At 35.9% G+C, this 18,773-nt stretch overlaps 18 non-coding genes across 18 annotated transcripts; all 18 read left to right on the forward strand.

Moving 5' to 3' along the window:
- The first annotated feature begins 478 nt into the window (after window positions 1–478).
- On the forward strand, window positions 479–550 carry TRNAH-GUG (transfer RNA histidin (anticodon GUG)). The gene has a single exon. It is a non-coding gene; the product is annotated as a tRNA-His (tRNA).
- A 426-nt stretch (window positions 551–976) lies between these two features.
- Window positions 977–1,049, forward strand: TRNAH-AUG (transfer RNA histidin (anticodon AUG)). Its single transcript has one exon. It is a non-coding gene; the product is annotated as a tRNA-His (tRNA).
- Window positions 1,050–1,635: 586 nt separating this feature from the next.
- On the forward strand, window positions 1,636–1,707 carry TRNAH-GUG (transfer RNA histidin (anticodon GUG)). The gene has a single exon. It is a non-coding gene; the product is annotated as a tRNA-His (tRNA).
- Window positions 1,708–2,132: 425 nt separating this feature from the next.
- On the forward strand, window positions 2,133–2,205 carry TRNAH-AUG (transfer RNA histidin (anticodon AUG)). The gene has a single exon. It is a non-coding gene; the product is annotated as a tRNA-His (tRNA).
- An 8-nt stretch (window positions 2,206–2,213) lies between these two features.
- On the forward strand, window positions 2,214–2,285 carry TRNAH-GUG (transfer RNA histidin (anticodon GUG)). Its single transcript has one exon. It is a non-coding gene; the product is annotated as a tRNA-His (tRNA).
- A 1,005-nt stretch (window positions 2,286–3,290) lies between these two features.
- TRNAR-ACG (transfer RNA arginine (anticodon ACG)) lies at window positions 3,291–3,363 on the forward strand. The gene has a single exon. It is a non-coding gene; the product is annotated as a tRNA-Arg (tRNA).
- Window positions 3,364–6,261: 2,898 nt separating this feature from the next.
- Window positions 6,262–6,333, forward strand: TRNAH-GUG (transfer RNA histidin (anticodon GUG)). Its single transcript has one exon. It is a non-coding gene; the product is annotated as a tRNA-His (tRNA).
- A 426-nt stretch (window positions 6,334–6,759) lies between these two features.
- Window positions 6,760–6,832, forward strand: TRNAH-AUG (transfer RNA histidin (anticodon AUG)). The gene has a single exon. It is a non-coding gene; the product is annotated as a tRNA-His (tRNA).
- Window positions 6,833–7,418: 586 nt separating this feature from the next.
- TRNAH-GUG (transfer RNA histidin (anticodon GUG)) lies at window positions 7,419–7,490 on the forward strand. Its single transcript has one exon. It is a non-coding gene; the product is annotated as a tRNA-His (tRNA).
- A 425-nt stretch (window positions 7,491–7,915) lies between these two features.
- Window positions 7,916–7,988, forward strand: TRNAH-AUG (transfer RNA histidin (anticodon AUG)). The gene has a single exon. It is a non-coding gene; the product is annotated as a tRNA-His (tRNA).
- An 8-nt stretch (window positions 7,989–7,996) lies between these two features.
- On the forward strand, window positions 7,997–8,068 carry TRNAH-GUG (transfer RNA histidin (anticodon GUG)). The gene has a single exon. It is a non-coding gene; the product is annotated as a tRNA-His (tRNA).
- Window positions 8,069–9,073: 1,005 nt separating this feature from the next.
- TRNAR-ACG (transfer RNA arginine (anticodon ACG)) lies at window positions 9,074–9,146 on the forward strand. The gene has a single exon. It is a non-coding gene; the product is annotated as a tRNA-Arg (tRNA).
- Window positions 9,147–12,044: 2,898 nt separating this feature from the next.
- Window positions 12,045–12,116, forward strand: TRNAH-GUG (transfer RNA histidin (anticodon GUG)). The gene has a single exon. It is a non-coding gene; the product is annotated as a tRNA-His (tRNA).
- A 1,005-nt stretch (window positions 12,117–13,121) lies between these two features.
- Window positions 13,122–13,194, forward strand: TRNAH-AUG (transfer RNA histidin (anticodon AUG)). Its single transcript has one exon. It is a non-coding gene; the product is annotated as a tRNA-His (tRNA).
- Window positions 13,195–13,780: 586 nt separating this feature from the next.
- Window positions 13,781–13,852, forward strand: TRNAH-GUG (transfer RNA histidin (anticodon GUG)). Its single transcript has one exon. It is a non-coding gene; the product is annotated as a tRNA-His (tRNA).
- Window positions 13,853–14,277: 425 nt separating this feature from the next.
- Window positions 14,278–14,350, forward strand: TRNAH-AUG (transfer RNA histidin (anticodon AUG)). The gene has a single exon. It is a non-coding gene; the product is annotated as a tRNA-His (tRNA).
- An 8-nt stretch (window positions 14,351–14,358) lies between these two features.
- TRNAH-GUG (transfer RNA histidin (anticodon GUG)) lies at window positions 14,359–14,430 on the forward strand. The gene has a single exon. It is a non-coding gene; the product is annotated as a tRNA-His (tRNA).
- Window positions 14,431–14,936: 506 nt separating this feature from the next.
- On the forward strand, window positions 14,937–15,008 carry TRNAH-GUG (transfer RNA histidin (anticodon GUG)). Its single transcript has one exon. It is a non-coding gene; the product is annotated as a tRNA-His (tRNA).
- The last annotated feature ends 3,765 nt before the right edge of the window (window positions 15,009–18,773 follow it).

Below are 18,773 nucleotides of genomic sequence, written 5' to 3' on the forward strand. Positions count from 1 at the left end.
TTTTCACAATACTGAATCTTAAGAAAATTTCAGAAAGTAAGCAGAATCTTTGAAGGTGCTTGCACTATTTGTGTTTAATGCTTATTATAAAGCTATCTTAACATGCATTGAATAATTTAATTGTGAATTATTGTACTAAAGGACTGGGAATTTGACATAAATTCTGGAATTCAGGAAAGAAGAATGTTTGGGCTCTGTCTGAGTAAGTTCATCACATTTTTTAAAGATCTTTTAGCAGTCACAAGGATTATTTTACCTAAAACGTTTTTGGGAAACAATCCCTGCAGATAGTGTACAGTCAATTACCAAAATGTGATTCTGTATATACTTCAATAACCATAAAATTCTGAAAACAGGCTCAAAAACAGGAAAGACACTTCAATTACTACAAGAGACTCGGGACAGTGGGCAATGGATAACGTGTCTGACTATGGATCTGTAGATTGTAGGTTCGACTCCTACCTGGCTCGCTTAAATTGCCGTGATCGTATAGTGGTTAGTACTCTGCGTTGTGGCCGCAGCAACCCCGGTTTGAATCCGGGTCACGGCATTTTGATTTTGTTTCTCAATCATCCATTTTTTCACAATACTGAATCTTAAGAAAATTTCAGAAAGTAAGCAGATTCTTTGAAGGTGCTTGCACTATTTGTGTTTAATGCTTATTATAAAGCTATCTTAACATGCTTTGAATAATTTAATTGTGAATTATTGTACTAAAGTACTGGGAATTTGACATAAATTCTAGAATTCAGGAAAGAAGAATGTTTGGGCTTCCTTCTGAGTAAGTTCATCACATTTTTGAAATATCTTTTAGCAGTCACAATTATTATTTTACCTAAAACGTTTTTGGGAAACAATCCCTGCAGATAGTCTACAGTCAATTTCCAAAATGTGATTCTGTATATACTTCAATAACCATAAAACTTTAAAACAGGCTCAAAAACAGGAAAGACACTTCAATTACTACAGGGCACCTGGGCCAGTGACGCAATGGATAACGTGTCTGACTATGGATCATAAGTTTGTAGGTTCAACTCCTACCTGGCTCGCTTAAATTGCCATGATCGTATAGTGGTTAGTACTCTGCGTTGTGGCCGCAGCAACCACGGTTCGAATCCGGGTTACGGCATTTTGATTTTGTTTCTCAATCATCCATTTTTTCACAATACTGAATCTTAAGAAAATTTCAGAAAGTAAACAGATTCTTTGAAGGTGCTTGCACTATTTGTGTTTAATGCTTATTATAAAGCTATCTTAACATGCTTTGAATAATTTAATTGTGAATTATTGTACTAAAGGTCTGGGAATTTGACATAAATTCTAGAATTCAGGAAAGAAGAATGTTTGGGCTCTGTCAGAGTAAGTTCATCACATTTTTTAAAGATCTTTTAGCAGTCACAAGGATTATTTTACCTAAAACGTTTTTGGGAAACAATCCCTGCAGATAGTGTACAGTCAATTTCCAAAATGTGATTCTGTATATACTTCAATAACCATAAAATTCTGAAAACAGGCTCGAAAACAGGAAAGACACTTCAATTACTACAAGACACCCGGGACAGTGGGCAATGGATAACGTGTCTGACTATGGATCTGTAGATTGTAGGTTCGACTCCTACCTGGCTCACTAAAATTGCCGTGATCGTATAGTGGTTAGTACTCTGCGTTGTGGCCGCAGCAACCCCGGTTCGAATCCGGGTCACGGCATTTTGATTTTGTTTCTCAATCATCCATTTTTTCACAATACTGAATCTTAAGAAAATTTCAGAAAGTAAGCAGATTCTTTGAAGGTGCTTGCACTATTTGTGTTTAATGCTTATTATAAAGCTATCTTAACATGCTTTGAATAATTTAATTGTGAATTATTTTACTAAAGGACTGGGAATTTGACATAAATTCTGGAATTCAGGAAAGAAGAATGTTTGTGCTCTGTCTGAGTAAGTTCATTACATTTTTGAAAGATCTTTTAGCAGTCACAAGGATTATTGTACCTAAAACGTTTTTGGGAATCAATCCCTGCAGATAGTGTACAGTCAATTTCCAAAATGTGATTCTGTATATACTTCAATAACCATAAAACTTTAAAACAGGCTCAAAAACAGGAAAGACACTTCAATTACTACAGGGCACCTGGGCCAGTGGCGCAATGGATAACGTGTCTGACTATGGATCATAAGTTTGTAGGTTCGACTCCTACCTGGCTCGCTTAAATTGCCGTGATTGTATAGTGGTTAGTACTCTGCGTTGTGGCCGCAGCAACCCCGGTTCGAATCCGGGTCACGGCATTTTGATTTTGTTTCTCAATCATCCATTTTTTCACAATACTGAATCTTAAGAAAATTTCAAAAATTAAGCAGATTCTTTGAAGGTGCTTGCACTATTTGTGTTTAATGCTTATTATAAAGCTATCTTAACATGCTTTGAATAATTTAATTGTGAATTATTGTACTAAAGGACTGGGAATTTGACATAAATTCTGGAATTCAGGAAAGAAGAATGTTTGGGCTCTGTCTGAGTAAGTTCATCACATTTTTTAAAGATCTTTTAGCAGTCACAAGGATTATTTTACCTAAAACGTTTTTGGGAAACAATCCCTGCAGATAGTGTACAGTCAATTACCAAAATGTGATTCTGTATATACTTCAATAACCATAAAATTCTGAAAACAGGCTCAAAAACAGGAAAAACACTTCAATTACTACAAGAGACCCGGGACAGTGGGCAATGGATAACGTGTCTGACTATGGATCTGTAGATTGTAGGTTCGACTCCTACCTGGCTCGCTTAAATTGCCGTGATCGTATAGTGGTTAGTACTCTGCGTTGTGGCTGCAGCAACCCTGGTTCGAATCCGGGACACGGCATTTTGATTTTGTTTCTCAATCATCCATTTTTTCACAATACTGAATCTTAACAATATTTCAGAAAGTAAGCAGATTCTTTGAAGGTGCTTGCACTATTTGTGTTTAATGCTTATTATAAAGCTATCTTAACATGCTTTGAATAATTTAATTGTGAATTATTGTACTAAAGTACTGGGAATTTGACATAAATTCTAGAATTCAGGAAAGAAGAATGTTTGGGCTTCCTTCTGAGTAAGTTCATCACATTTTTGAAATATCTTTTAGCAGTCACAATTATTATTTTACCTAAAACGTATTTGGGAAACAATCCCTGCAGATAGTCTACAGTCAATTTCCAAAATGTGATTCTGTATATACTTCAATAACCATAAAACTCTGAAAATAGGCTCAAAAACAGGAAAGACACTTCAATTACTACAAAACACGTGGGCCAGTGGCGCAATGGATAACGCATCTGACTACGGATCAGAAGATTGTAGGTTCGACTCCTACCTGGCTCGCTTATATTGCCTTGATCGCATAGTGGTTAGTACTCTGCTTTGTGGCCACAGCAACCCCGGTTCGGAAACAGGTTACGACATTTTGATTTTGTTTCTCAATCATCCATTTTTTCACAATACTGAATCTTAAGAAAATTTCAGAAAGTAAGCAGATTCTTTGAAGGTGCTTGCACTATTTGTGTTTAATGCTTATTATAAAGCTATCTTAACATGCTTTGAATAATTTAATTGTGAATTATTTTACTAAAGGACTGGGAATTTGACATAAATTCTGGAATTCAGGAAAGAAGAATGTTTGTGCTCTGTCTGAGTAAGTTCATTACATTTTTGAAAGATCTTTTAGCAGTCACAAGGATTATTGTACCTAAAACGTTTTTGGGAATCAATCCCTGCAGATAGTGTACAGTCAATTTCCAAAATGTGATTCTGTATATACTTCAATAACCATAAAATTCTGAAAACAGGCTCAAAAACAGGAAAGACACTTCAATTACTACAAGACACCCGGGACAGTGGGCAATGGATAACGTGTCTGACTATGGATCTGTAGATTGTAGGTTCTACTCCTACCTGGCTCGCTAAAATTTCCGTGATCGTATAGTGGTTAGTACTCTGCGTTGTGGCCACAGCAACCCCGGTTCGAATCCGGGTCACGGCATTTTGATTTTGTTTCTCAATCATCCATTTTTTCACAATACTGAATCTTAAGAAAATTTCAGAAAGTAAGCTGATTCTTTGAAGGTTCTTGCACTATTTGTGTTTAATGCTTATTATAAAGCTATCTTAACATGCTTTGAATAATTTAATTGTGAATTATTGTACTAAAGGACTGGGAATTTGACATAAATTCTAGAATTCAGGAAAGAAGAATGTTTGGGCTCTGTCAGAGTAAGTTCATCACATTTTTTAAAGATCTTTTAGCAGTCACAAGGATTATTTTACCTAAAACGTTTTTGGGAAACAATCCCTGCAGATAGTGTACAGTCAATTTCCAAAATGTGATTCTGTATATACTTCAATAACCATAAAATTCTGAAACCAGGCTCGAAAACAGGAAAGACACTTCAATTACTACAAGACACCCGGGACAGTGGGCAATGGATAACGTGTCTGACTATGGATCTGTAGATTGTAGGTTCTACTCCTACCTGGCTCACTAAAATTGCCGTGATCGTATAGTGGTTAGTACTCTGCATTGTGGCCGCAGCAACCCCGGTTCAAATCCGGGTCACGGCATTTTGATTTTGTTTCTCAATCATCCATTTTTTCACAATACTGAATCTTAAGAAAATTTCAGAAAGTAAGTAGATTCTTTGAAGGTGCTTGCACTATTTGTATTTAATGCTTATTATAAAGCTATCTTAACATGCTTTGAATAATTTAATTGTGAATTATTTTACTAAAGGACTGGGAATTTGACATAAATTCTAGAATTCAGGAAAGAAGAATGTTTGGGCTTCCTTCTGAGTAAGTTCATTAAATTTTTTAAAGATCTTTTAGCAGTCACAAGGATTATTGTACCTAAAACATTTTTGGGAAACAATCCCTGCAGATAGTGTACAGTCGATTTCCAAAATGTGATTCTGTATATACTTCAATAACCATAAAACTTTAAAACAGGCTCAAAAACAGGAAAGACTCTTCAATTGCTACAAGACACCTGTAACAGTGGGCAATGGATAACGCGTCTGACTATAGATCAGAAGATTGTAGGTTCGACTCCTACCTGGCTCGCTTAAATTGCCGTGATTGTATAGTAGTTAGTACTCTGCGTTGTGGCTGCAGCAACCCCATTTCGAAAACGGGTCACAGCATTTTGATTTTGTTTCACAATCATCCATTTTTTCACAATACTGAATCTTAAGAAAATTTCAGAAAGTAAGCAGATTCTTTGAAGGTGCTTGCACTATTTGTGTTTAATGCTTATTATAAAGCTATCTTAACATGCTTTGAATAATTTAATTGTGAATTATTGTACTAAAGGACTGGGAATTTGACATAAATTCTGGAATTCAGGAAAGAAGAATGTTTGGGCTCTGTCTGAGTAAGTTCATCACATTTTTTAAAGATCTTTTAGCAGTCACAAGGATTATTTTACCTAAAACGTTTTTGGGAAACAATCCCTGCAGATAGTGTACAGTCAATTTCCAAAATGGCATTCTGTATATACTTCAATAACCATAAAACTCCAAAACTGGCTCAAAAACAGGAAAGACACTTCAATTACTACAGGGCACCTGGGCTAGTGGCGCAATGGATAACGTGTCTGACTACGGATCATAAGTTTGTAGGTTCAACTCCTACCTGGCTCGCTTAAATTGACGTGATCGTATAGTGGTTAGTACTCTGCGTTGTGGCCGCAGCAACCCCGGTTCGAAAACGGGTCACAGCATTTTGATTTTGTTTCACAATCATCCATTTTTTCACAATACTGAATCTTAAGAAAATTTCAGAAAGTAAGCAGAATCTTTGAAGGTGCTTGCACTATTTGTGTTTAATGCTTATTATAAAGCTATCTTAACATGCATTGAATAATTTAATTGTGAATTATTGTACTAAAGGACTGGGAATTTGACATAAATTCTGGAATTCAGGAAAGAAGAATGTTTGGGCTCTGTCTGAGTAAGTTCATCACATTTTTTAAAGATCTTTTAGCAGTCACAAGGATTATTTTACCTAAAACGTTTTTGGGAAACAATCCCTGCAGATAGTGTACAGTCAATTACCAAAATGTGATTCTGTATATACTTCAATAACCATAAAATTCTGAAAACAGGCTCAAAAACAGGAAAGACACTTCAATTACTACAAGAGACTCGGGACAGTGGGCAATGGATAACGTGTCTGACTATGGATCTGTAGATTGTAGGTTCGACTCCTACCTGGCTCGCTTAAATTGCCGTGATCGTATAGTGGTTAGTACTCTGCGTTGTGGCCGCAGCAACCCCGGTTTGAATCCGGGTCACGGCATTTTGATTTTGTTTCTCAATCATCCATTTTTTCACAATACTGAATCTTAAGAAAATTTCAGAAAGTAAGCAGATTCTTTGAAGGTGCTTGCACTATTTGTATTTAATGCTTATTATAAAGCTATCTTAACATGCTTTGAATAATTTAATTGTGAATTATTGTACTAAAGTACTGGGAATTTGACATAAATTCTAGAATTCAGGAAAGAAGAATGTTTGGGCTTCCTTCTGAGCAAGTTCATCACATTTTTGAAATATCTTTTAGCAGTCACAATTATTATTTTACCTAAAACGTTTTTGGGAAACAATCCCTGCAGATAGTCTACAGTCAATTTCCAAAATGTGATTCTGTATATACTTCAATAACCATAAAACTTTAAAACAGGCTCAAAAACAGGAAAGACACTTCAATTACTACAGGGCACCTGGGCCAGTGACGCAATGGATAACGTGTCTGACTATGGATCATAAGTTTGTAGGTTCAACTCCTACCTGGCTCGCTTAAATTGCCATGATCGTATAGTGGTTAGTACTCTGCGTTGTGGCCGCAGCAACCACGGTTCGAATCCGGGTTACGGCATTTTGATTTTGTTTCTCAATCATCCATTTTTTCACAATACTGAATCTTAAGAAAATTTCAGAAAGTAAACAGATTCTTTGAAGGTGCTTGCACTATTTGTGTTTAATGCTTATTATAAAGCTATCTTAACATGCTTTGAATAATTTAATTGTGAATTATTGTACTAAAGGTCTGGGAATTTGACATAAATTCTAGAATTCAGGAAAGAAGAATGTTTGGGCTCTGTCAGAGTAAGTTCATCACATTTTTTAAAGATCTTTTAGCAGTCACAAGGATTATTTTACCTAAAACGTTTTTGGGAAACAATCCCTGCAGATAGTGTACAGTCAATTTCCAAAATGTGATTCTGTATATACTTCAATAACCATAAAATTCTGAAAACAGGCTCGAAAACAGGAAAGACACTTCAATTACTACAAGACACCCGGGACAGTGGGCAATGGATAACGTGTCTGACTATGGATCTGTAGATTGTAGGTTCGACTCCTACCTGGCTCACTAAAATTGCCGTGATCGTATAGTGGTTAGTACTCTGCGTTGTGGCCGCAGCAACCCCGGTTCGAATCCGGGTCACGGCATTTTGATTTTGTTTCTCAATCATCCATTTTTTCACAATACTGAATCTTAAGAAAATTTCAGAAAGTAAGCAGATTCTTTGAAGGTGCATGCACTATTTGTGTTTAATGCTTATTATAAAGCTATCTTAACATGCTTTGAATAATTTAATTGTGAATTATTTTACTAAAGGACTGGGAATTTGACATAAATTCTGGAATTCAGGAAAGAAGAATGTTTGTGCTCTGTCTGAGTAAGTTCATTACATTTTTGAAAGATCTTTTAGCAGTCACAAGGATTATTGTACCTAAAACGTTTTTGGGAATCAATCCCTGCAGATAGTGTACAGTCAATTTCCAAAATGTGATTCTGTATATACTTCAATAACCATAAAACTTTAAAACAGGCTCAAAAACAGGAAAGACACTTCAATTACTACAGGGCACCTGGGCCAGTGGCGCAATGGATAACGTGTCTGACTATGGATCATAAGTTTGTAGGTTCGACTCCTACCTGGCTCGCTTAAATTGCCGTGATTGTATAGTGGTTAGTACTCTGCGTTGTGGCCGCAGCAACCCCGGTTCGAATCCGGGTCACGGCATTTTGATTTTGTTTCTCAATCATCCATTTTTTCACAATACTGAATCTTAAGAAAATTTCAAAAATTAAGCAGATTCTTTGAAGGTGCTTGCACTATTTGTGTTTAATGCTTATTATAAAGCTATCTTAACATGCTTTGAATAATTTAATTGTGAATTATTGTACTAAAGGACTGGGAATTTGACATAAATTCTGGAATTCAGGAAAGAAGAATGTTTGGGCTCTGTCTGAGTAAGTTCATCACATTTTTTAAAGATCTTTTAGCAGTCACAAGGATTATTTTACCTAAAACGTTTTTGGGAAACAATCCCTGCAGATAGTGTACAGTCAATTACCAAAATGTGATTCTGTATATACTTCAATAACCATAAAATTCTGAAAACAGGCTCAAAAACAGGAAAAACACTTCAATTACTACAAGAGACCCGGGACAGTGGGCAATGGATAACGTGTCTGACTATGGATCTGTAGATTGTAGGTTCGACTCCTACCTGGCTCGCTTAAATTGCCGTGATCGTATAGTGGTTAGTACTCTGCGTTGTGGCTGCAGCAACCCTGGTTCGAATCCGGGACACGGCATTTTGATTTTGTTTCTCAATCATCCATTTTTTCACAATACTGAATCTTAACAATATTTCAGAAAGTAAGCAGATTCTTTGAAGGTGCTTGCACTATTTGTGTTTAATGCTTATTATAAAGCTATCTTAACATGCTTTGAATAATTTAATTGTGAATTATTGTACTAAAGTACTGGGAATTTGACATAAATTCTAGAATTCAGGAAAGAAGAATGTTTGGGCTTCCTTCTGAGTAAGTTCATCACATTTTTGAAATATCTTTTAGCAGTCACAATTATTATTTTACCTAAAACGTATTTGGGAAACAATCCCTGCAGATAGTCTACAGTCAATTTCCAAAATGTGATTCTGTATATACTTCAATAACCATAAAACTCTGAAAATAGGCTCAAAAACAGGAAAGACACTTCAATTACTACAAAACACGTGGGCCAGTGGCGCAATGGATAACGCATCTGACTACGGATCAGAAGATTGTAGGTTCGACTCCTACCTGGCTCGCTTATATTGCCTTGATCGCATAGTGGTTAGTACTCTGCTTTGTGGCCACAGCAACCCCGGTTCGGAAACAGGTTACGACATTTTGATTTTGTTTCTCAATCATCCATTTTTTCACAATACTGAATCTTAAGAAAATTTCAGAAAGTAAGCAGATTCTTTGAAGGTGCTTGCACTATTTGTGTTTAATGCTTATTATAAAGCTATCTTAACATGCTTTGAATAATTTAATTGTGAATTATTTTACTAAAGGACTGGGAATTTGACATAAATTCTGGAATTCAGGAAAAAAGAATGTTTGTGCTCTGTCTGAGTAAGTTCATTACATTTTTGAAAGATCTTTTAGCAGTCACAAGGATTATTGTACCTAAAACGTTTTTGGGAATCAATCCCTGCAGATAGTGTACAGTCAATTTCCAAAATGTGATTCTGTATATACTTCAATAACCATAAAATTCTGAAAACAGGCTCAAAAACAGGAAAGACACTTCAATTACTACAAGACACCCGGGACAGTGGGCAATGGATAACGTGTCTGACTATGGATCTGTAGATTGTAGGTTCTACTCCTACCTGGCTCGCTAAAATTTCCGTGATCGTATAGTGGTTAGTACTCTGCGTTGTGGCCGCAGCAACCCCGGTTCGAATCCAGGTCACGGCATTTTGATTTTGTTTCTCAATCATCCATTTTTTCACAATACTGAATCTTAAGAAAATTTCAGAAAGTAAGCTGATTCTTTGAAGGTTCTTGCACTATTTGTGTTTAATGCTTATTATAAAGCTATCTTAACATGCTTTGAATAATTTAATTGTGAATTATTGTACTAAAGGACTGGGAATTTGACATAAATTCTAGAATTCAGGAAAGAAGAATGTTTGGGCTCTGTCAGAGTAAGTTCATCACATTTTTTAAAGATCTTTTAGCAGTCACAAGGATTATTTTACCTAAAACGTTTTTGGGAAACAATCCCTGCAGATAGTGTACAGTCAATTTCCAAAATGTGATTCTGTATATACTTCAATAACCATAAAATTCTGAAAACAGGCTCGAAAACAGGAAAGACACTTCAATTACTACAAGACACCCGGGACAGTGGGCAATGGATAACGTGTCTGACTATGGATCTGTAGATTGTAGGTTCTACTCCTACCTGGCTCACTAAAATTGCCGTGATCGTATAGTGGTTAGTACTCTGCATTGTGGCCGCAGCAACCCCGGTTCGAATCCGGGTCACGGCATTTTGATTTTGTTTCTCAATCATCCATTTTTTCACAATACTGAATCTTAAGAAAATTTCAGAAAGTAAGTAGATTCTTTGAAGGTGCTTGCACTATTTGTGTTTAATGCTTATTATAAAGCTAACTTAACATGCTTTGAATAATTTAATTGTGAATTATTTTACTAAAGGACTGGGAATTTGACATAAATTCTAGAATTCAGGAAAGAAGAATGTTTGGGCTTCCTTCTGAGTAAGTTCATTACATTTTTTAAAGATCTTTTAGCAGTCACAAGGATTATTGTACCTAAAACATTTTTGGGAAACAATCCCTGCAGATAGTGTACAGTCGATTTCCAAAATGTGATTCTGTATATACTTCAATAACCATAAAACTTTAAAACAGGCTCAAAAACAGGAAAGACTCTTCAATTGCTACAAGACACCTGTAACAGTGGGCAATGGATAACGCGTCTGACTATAGGTCAGAAGATTGTAGGTTCGACTCCTACCTGGCTCGCTTAAATTGCCGTGATTGTATAGTAGTTAGTACTCTGCGTTGTGGCTGCAGCAACCCCATTTCGAAAACGGGTCACAGCATTTTGATTTTGTTTCACAATCATCCATTTTTTCACAATACTGAATCTTAAGAAAATTTCAGAAAGTAAGCAGATTCTTTGAAGGTGCTTGCACTATTTGTGTTTAATGCTTATTATAAAGCTATCTTAACATGCTTTGAATAATTTAATTGTGAATTATTGTACTAAAGGACTGGGAATTTGACATAAGTTCTGGAATTCAGGAAAGAAGAATGTTTGGGCTCTGTCTGAGTAAGTTCATCACATTTTTTAAAGATCTTTTAGCAGTCACAAGGATTATTTTACCTAAAACGTTTTTGGGAAACAATCCCTGCAGATAGTGTACAGTCAATTTCCAAAATGGCATTCTGTATATACTTCAATAACCATAAAACTCCAAAACTGGCTCAAAAACAGGAAAGACACTTCAATTCCTACAGGGCACCTGGGCCAGTGGCGCAATGGATAACGTGTCTGACTACGGATCATAAGTTTGTAGGTTCAACTCCTACCTGGCTCGCTTAAATTGACGTGATCGTATAGTGGTTAGTACTCTGCGTTGTGGCCGCAGCAACCCCGGTTCGAAAACGGGTCACAGCATTTTGATTTTGTTTCACAATCATCCATTTTTTCACAATACTGAATCTTAAGAAAATTTCAGAAAGTAAGCAGAATCTTTGAAGGTGCTTGCACTATTTGTGTTTAATGCTTATTATAAAGCTATCTTAACATGCTTTGAATAATTTAATTGTGAATTATTGTACTAAAGGACTGGGAATTTGACATAAATTCTGGAATTCAGGAAAGAAGAATGTTTGGGCTCTGTCTGAGTAAGTTCATCACATTTTTTAAAGATCTTTTAGCAGTCACAAGGATTATTTTACCTAAAACGTTTTTGGGAAACAATCCCTGCAGATAGTGTACAGTCAATTACCAAAATGTGATTCTGTATATACTTCAATAACCATAAAATTCTGAAAACAGGCTCAAAAACAGGAAAGACACTTCAATTACTACAAGAGACTCGGGACAGTGGGCAATGGATAACGTGTCTGACTATGGATCTGTAGATTGTAGGTTCGACTCCTACCTGGCTTGCTTAAATTGCCGTGATCGTATAGTGGTTAGTACTCTGCGTTGTGGCCGCAGCAACCCCGGTTCGAATCCGGGTCACGGCATTTTGATTTTGTTTCTCAATCATCCATTTTTTCACAATACTGAATCTTAAGAAAATTTCAGAAAGTAAGCAGATTCTTTGAAGGTGCTTGCACTATTTGTGTTTAATGCTTATTATAAAGCTATCTTAACATGCTTTGAATAATTTAATTGTGAATTATTGTACTAAAGTACTGGGAATTTGACATAAATTCTAGAATTCAGGAAAGAAGAATGTTTGGGCTTCCTTCTGAGTAAGTTCATCACATTTTTGAAATATCTTTTAGCAGTCACAATTATTATTTTACCTAAAACGTTTTTGGGAAACAATCCCTGCAGATAGTCTACAGTCAATTTCCAAAATGTGATTCTGTATATACTTCAATAACCATAAAACTCTGAAAATAGGCTCAAAAACAGGAAAGACACTTCAATTATTACAAAACACATGGGCCAGTGTCGCAATTGATAACGCATCTGACTACGGATCAGAAGATTGTAGGTTCGACTCCTACCTGGCTCGCTTATATGGCCTTGATCGCATAGTGGTTAGTACTCTGCGTTGTGGCCGCAGCAACCCCGGTTCGAAAACAGGTCACGACATTTTGATTTTGTATCTCAATCATCCATTTTTTCACAATACTGAATCTTAAGAAAATTTCAGAAAGTAAGCAGATTGTTTGAAGGTGCTTGCACTATTTGTGTTTAATGCTTATTATAAAGCTATCTTAACATGCTTTGAATAATTTAATTGTGAATTATTTTACTAAAGGACTGGGAATTTGACATAAATTCTGGAATTCAGGAAAGAAGAATGTTTGTGCTCTGTCTGAGTAAGTTCATTACATTTTTGAAAGATCTTTTAGCAGTCACAAGGATTATTGTACCTAAAACGTTTTTGGGAATCAATCCCTGCAGATAGTGTACAGTCAATTTCCAAAATGTGATTCTGTATATACTTCAATAACCATAAAACTTTAAAACAGGCTCAAAAACAGGAAAGACACTTCAATTACTACAGGGCACCTGGGCCAGTGACGCAATGGATAACGTGTCTGACTATGGATCATAAGTTTGTAGGTTCGACTCCTACCTGGCTCGCTTAAATTGCCATGATCGTATAGTGGTTAGTACTCTGCGTTGTGGCCGCAGCAACCACGGTTCGAATCCGGGTTACGGCATTTTGATTTTGTTTCTCAATCATCCATTTTTTCACAATACTGAATCTTAAGAAAATTTCAGAAAGTAAACAGATTCTTTGAAGGTGCTTGCACTATTTGTGTTTAATGCTTATTATAAAGCTATCTTAACATGCTTTGAATAATTTAATTGTGAATTATTGTACTAAAGGTCTGGGAATTTGACATAAATTCTAGAATTCAGGAAAGAAGAATGTTTGGGCTCTGTCAGAGTAAGTTCATCACATTTTTTAAAGATCTTTTAGCAGTCACAAGGATTATTTTACCTAAAACGTTTTTGGGAAACAATCCCTGCAGATAGTGTACAGTCAATTTCCAAAATGTGATTCTGTATATACTTCAATAACCATAAAATTCTGAAAACAGGCTCGAAAACAGGAAAGACACTTCAATTACTACAAGACACCCGGGACAGTGGGCAATGGATAACGTGTCTGACTATGGATCTGTAGATTGTAGGTTCGACTAATACCTGGCTCACTAAAATTGCCGTGATCGTATAGTGGTTAGTACTCTGCGTTGTGGCCGCAGCAACCCCGGTTCGAATCCGGGTCACGGCATTTTGATTTTGTTTCTCAATCATCCATTTTTTCACAATACTGAATCTTAAGAAAATTTCAGAAAGTAAGCAGATTCTTTGAAGGTGCTTGCACTATTTGTGTTTAATGCTTATTATAAAGCTATCTTAACATGCTTTGAATAATTTAATTGTGAATTATTTTACTAAAGGACTGTGAATTTGACATAAATTCTAGAATTCAGGAAAGAAGAATGTTTGGGCTCTGTCTGAGTAAGTTCATTACATTTTTTAAAGATCTTTTAGCAGTCACAAGGATTATTGTACCTAAAACATTTTTGGGAAACAATCCCTGCAGATAGTGTACAGTCAATTTCCAAAATGTGATTCTGTATATACTTCAATAACCATAAAACTCCAAAACTGGCTCAAAAACAGGAAAGACACTTCAATTACTACAGGGCACCTGGGCCAGTGGCGCAATGGATAACGTGTCTGACTATGGATCATAAGTTTGTAGGTTCGACTCCTACCTGGCTCGCTTAAATTGCCGTGATTGTATAGTGGTTAGTACTCTGCGTTGTGGCCGCAGCAACCCCGGTTCGAATCCGGGTCACGGCATTTTGATTTTGTTTCTCAATCATCCATTTTTTCACAATACTGAATCTTAAGAAAATTTCAGAAAGTAAGCAGATTCTTTGAAGGTGCTTGCACTATTTGTGTTTAATGCTTATTATAAAGCTATCTTAACATGCTTTGAATAATTTAATTGTGAATTATTGTACTAAAGGACTGGGAATTTGACATAAATTCTGGAATTCAGGAAAGAAGAATGTTTGGGCTCTGTCTGAGTAAGTTCATCACATTTTTTAAAGATCTTTTAGCAGTCACAAGGATTATTTTACCTAAAACGTTTTTGGGAAACAATCCCTGCAGATAGTGTACAGTCAATTACCAAAATGTGATTCTGTATATACTTCAATAACCATAAAATTCTGAAAACAGGCTCAAAAACTGGAAAAACACTGCAATTACTACAAGAGACCCGAGACAGTGGGCAATGGATAACGTGTCTGACTATGGATCTGTAGATTGTAGGTTCGACTCCTACCTGGCTCGCTTAAATTGCCGTGATCGTATAGTGGTTAGTACTCTGCGTTGTGGCCGCAGCAACCCTGGTTCGAATCCGGGTCACGGCATTTTGATTTTGTTTCTCAATCATCCATTTTTTCACAATACTGAATCTTAACAATATTTCAGAAAGTAAGCAGATTCTTTGAAGGTGCTTGCACTATTTGTGTTTAATGCTTATTATAAAGCTATCTTAACATGCTTTGAATAATTTAATTGTGAATTATTGTACTAAAGTACTGGGAATTTGACATAAATTCTAGAATTCAGGAAAGAAGAATGTTTGGGCTTCCTTCTGAGTAAGTTCATCACATTTTTGAAATATCTTTTAGCAGTCACAATTATTATTTTACCTAAAACGTATTTGGGAAACAATCCCTGCAGATAGTCTACAGTCAATTTCCAAAATGTGATTCTGTATATACTTCAATAACCATAAAATTCTGAAAATAGGCTCAAAAACAGGAAAGACACTTCAATTACTACAAAACACGTGGGCCAGTGGAGCAATGGATAACGCATCTGACTACGGATCAGAAGATTGTAGGTTCGACTCCTACCTGGCTCGCTTATATTGCCTTGATCGCATAGTGGTTAGTACTCTGCTTTGTGGCCGCAGCAACCCCGGTTCGGAAACAGGTTACGACATTTTGATTTTGTTTCTCAATCATAAATTTTTTCACAATACTGAATCTTAAGAAAATTTCAGAAAGTAAGCAGATTCTTTGAAGGTGCTTGCACTATTTGTGTTTAATGCTTATTATAAAGCTATCTTAACATGCTTTGAATAATTTAATTGTGAATTATTTTACTAAAGGACTGGGAATTTGACATAAATTCTAGAATTCAGGAAAGAAGAATGTTTGGGCTCTGTCAGAGTAAGTTCATCACATTTTTTAAAGATCTTTTAGCAGTCACAAGGATTATTTTACCTAAAACGTTTTTGGGAAACAATCCCTGCAGATAGTGTACAGTCAATTTCCAAAATGTGATTCTGTATATACTTCAATAACCATAAAATTCTGAAAACAGGCTCGAAAACAGGAAAGACACTTCAATTACTACAAGACACCCGGGACAGTGGGCAATGGATAACGTGTCTGACTATGGATCTGTAGATTGTAGGTTCTACTCCTACCTGGCTCACTAAAATTGCCGTGATCGTATAGTGGTTAGTACTCTGCATTGTGGCCGCAGCAACCCCGGTTCGAATCCGGGTCATGGCATTTTGATTTTGTTTCTCAATCATCCATTTTTTCACAATACTGAATCTTAAGAAAATTTCAGAAAGTAAGTAGATTCTTTGAAGGTGCTTGCACTATTTGTGTTTAATGCTTATTATAAAGCTATCTTAACATGCTTTGAATAATTTAATTGTGAATTATTTTACTAAAGGACTGGGAATTTGACATAAATTCTAGAATTCAGGAAAGAAGAATGTTTGGGCTTCCTTCTGAGTATGTTCATTACATTTTTTAAAGATCTTTTAGCAGTCACAAGGATTATTGTACCTAAAACATTTTTGGGAAACAATCCCTGCAGATAGTGTACAGTCGATTTCCAAAATGTGATTCTGTATATACTTCAATAACCATAAAACTTTAAAACAGGCTCAAAAACAGGAAAGACTCTTCAATTGCTACAAGACACCTGTAACAGTGGGCAATGGATAACGCGTCTGACTATAGATCAGAAGATTGTAGGTTCGACTCCTACCTGGCTCGCTTAAATTGCCGTGATTGTATAGTAGTTAGTACTCTGCGTTGTGGCTGCAGCAACCCCATTTCGAAAATGGGTCACAGCATTTTGATTTTGTTTCACAATCATCCATTTTTTCACAATACTGAATCTTAAGAAAATTTCAGAAAGTAAGCAGATTCTTTGAAGGTGCTTGCACTATTTGTGTTTAATGCTTATTATAAAGCTATCTTAACATGCTTTGAATAATTTAATTGTGAATTATTGTACTAAAGGACTGGGAATTTGACATAAATTCTGGAATTCAGGAAAGAAGAATGTTTGGGCTCTGTCTGAGTAAGTTCATCACATTTTTTAAAGATCTTTTAGCAGTCACAATTATTATTTTACCTAAAACGTTTTTGGGAAACAATCCCTGCAGATAGTGTACAGTCAATTTCCAAAATGGCATTCTGTATATACTTCAATAACCATAAAACTCCAAAACTGGCTCAAAAACAGGAAAGACACTTCAATTACTACAAGACACCCGGGACAGTGGGCAATGGATAACGTGTCTGACTATGGATCTGTAGATTGTAGGTTCTACTCCTACCTGGCTCACTAAAATTGCCGTGATCGTATAGTGGTTAGTACTCTGCGTTGTGGCCGCAGCAACCCCGGTTCGAATCCGGGTGACGGCATTTTGATTTTGTTTCTCAATCATCCATTTTTTCACAATACTGAATCTTAAGAAAATTTCAGAAAGTAAGCAGATTCTTTGAAGCTGCTTGCACTATTTGTGTTTAATGCTTATTATAAAGCTATCTTAACATGCTTTGAATAATTTAATTGTGAATTATTTTACTAAAGGACTGGGAATTTGACATTAATTCTAGAATTCAGGAAAGAAGAATGTTTGGGCTCTGTCTGAGTAAGTTCATTACATTTTTTAAAGATCTTTTAGCAGTCACAAGGATTATTGTACCTAAAACATTTTTGGGAAACAATCCCTGCAGATAGTGTACAGTCAATTTCCAAAATGTGATTCTGTATATACTTCAATAACCATAAAACTCCAAAACTGGCTCAAAAACAGGAAAGACACTTCAATTACTACAGGGCACCTGGGACAGTGGCGCAATGGATAACATGTCTGACTACGGATCATAAGTTTGTAGGTTTGACTCCTACCTGGCTCGCTTAAATTGACGTGATTGTATAGTGGTTAGTACTCTGCGTTGTGGCTGCAGCAACCCCGGTTCGAAAACAGGTCACAGCATTTTGATTTTGTTTCACAATCATCCATTTTTTCACAATACTGAATCTTAAGAAAATTTCAGAAAGTAAGAAGATTCTTTGAAGGTGCTTGCACTATTTGTGTTTAATGCTTATTATAAAGCTATCTTAACATGCTTTGAATAATTTAGTTGTGAATTATTGTACTAAAGGACTGGGAATTTGACATAAATTCTGGAATTCAGGAAAGAAGAATGTTTGGGCTCTGTCTGAGTAAGTTCATCACATTTTTTAAAGATCTTTTAGCAGTCACAGAGATTATTTTACCTAAAACGTTTTTGGGAAACAATCCCTGCAGATAGTGTACAGTCAATTACCCAAATGTGATTCTGTATATACTTCAATAACCATAAAATTCTGAAAACAGGCTCAAAAACAGGAAAGACACTTCAATTACTACAAGAGACCCGGGACAGTGGGCAATGGATAACGTGTCTGACTATGGATTTGTAGATTGTAGGTTCGACTCCTACATGGCTCGCTTAAATTGACGTGATCGTATAGTGGTTAGTACTCTGCGTTGTGGCCGCAGCAACCCCGGTTCGAATCCGGGTCACGGCATTTTGATTTTGTTTCTCAATCATCCATTTTTTCACAATACTGAATCTTAAGAAAATTTCAGAAAGTAAGCAGATTCTTTGAAGGTGCTTGCACTACTTGTGTTCAATGCTTATTATAAATCTATCTTAACATGCTTTGAATAATTTAATTGTGAATTATTGTACTAAAGTACTGGGAATTTGACATAAATTCTAGAATTCAGGAAAGAAGAATGTTTGGGCTTCCTTCTGAGTAAGTTCATCACATTTTTGAAATATCTTTTAGCAGTCACAATTATTATTTTACCTAAAACGTTT

This window comes from Taudactylus pleione, unplaced genomic scaffold, assembly GCF_031769625.1.
Source record: "Taudactylus pleione unplaced genomic scaffold, aTauple2 ptg000551l, whole genome shotgun sequence".
NCBI lineage: Eukaryota > Metazoa > Chordata > Amphibia > Anura > Myobatrachidae > Taudactylus > Taudactylus pleione.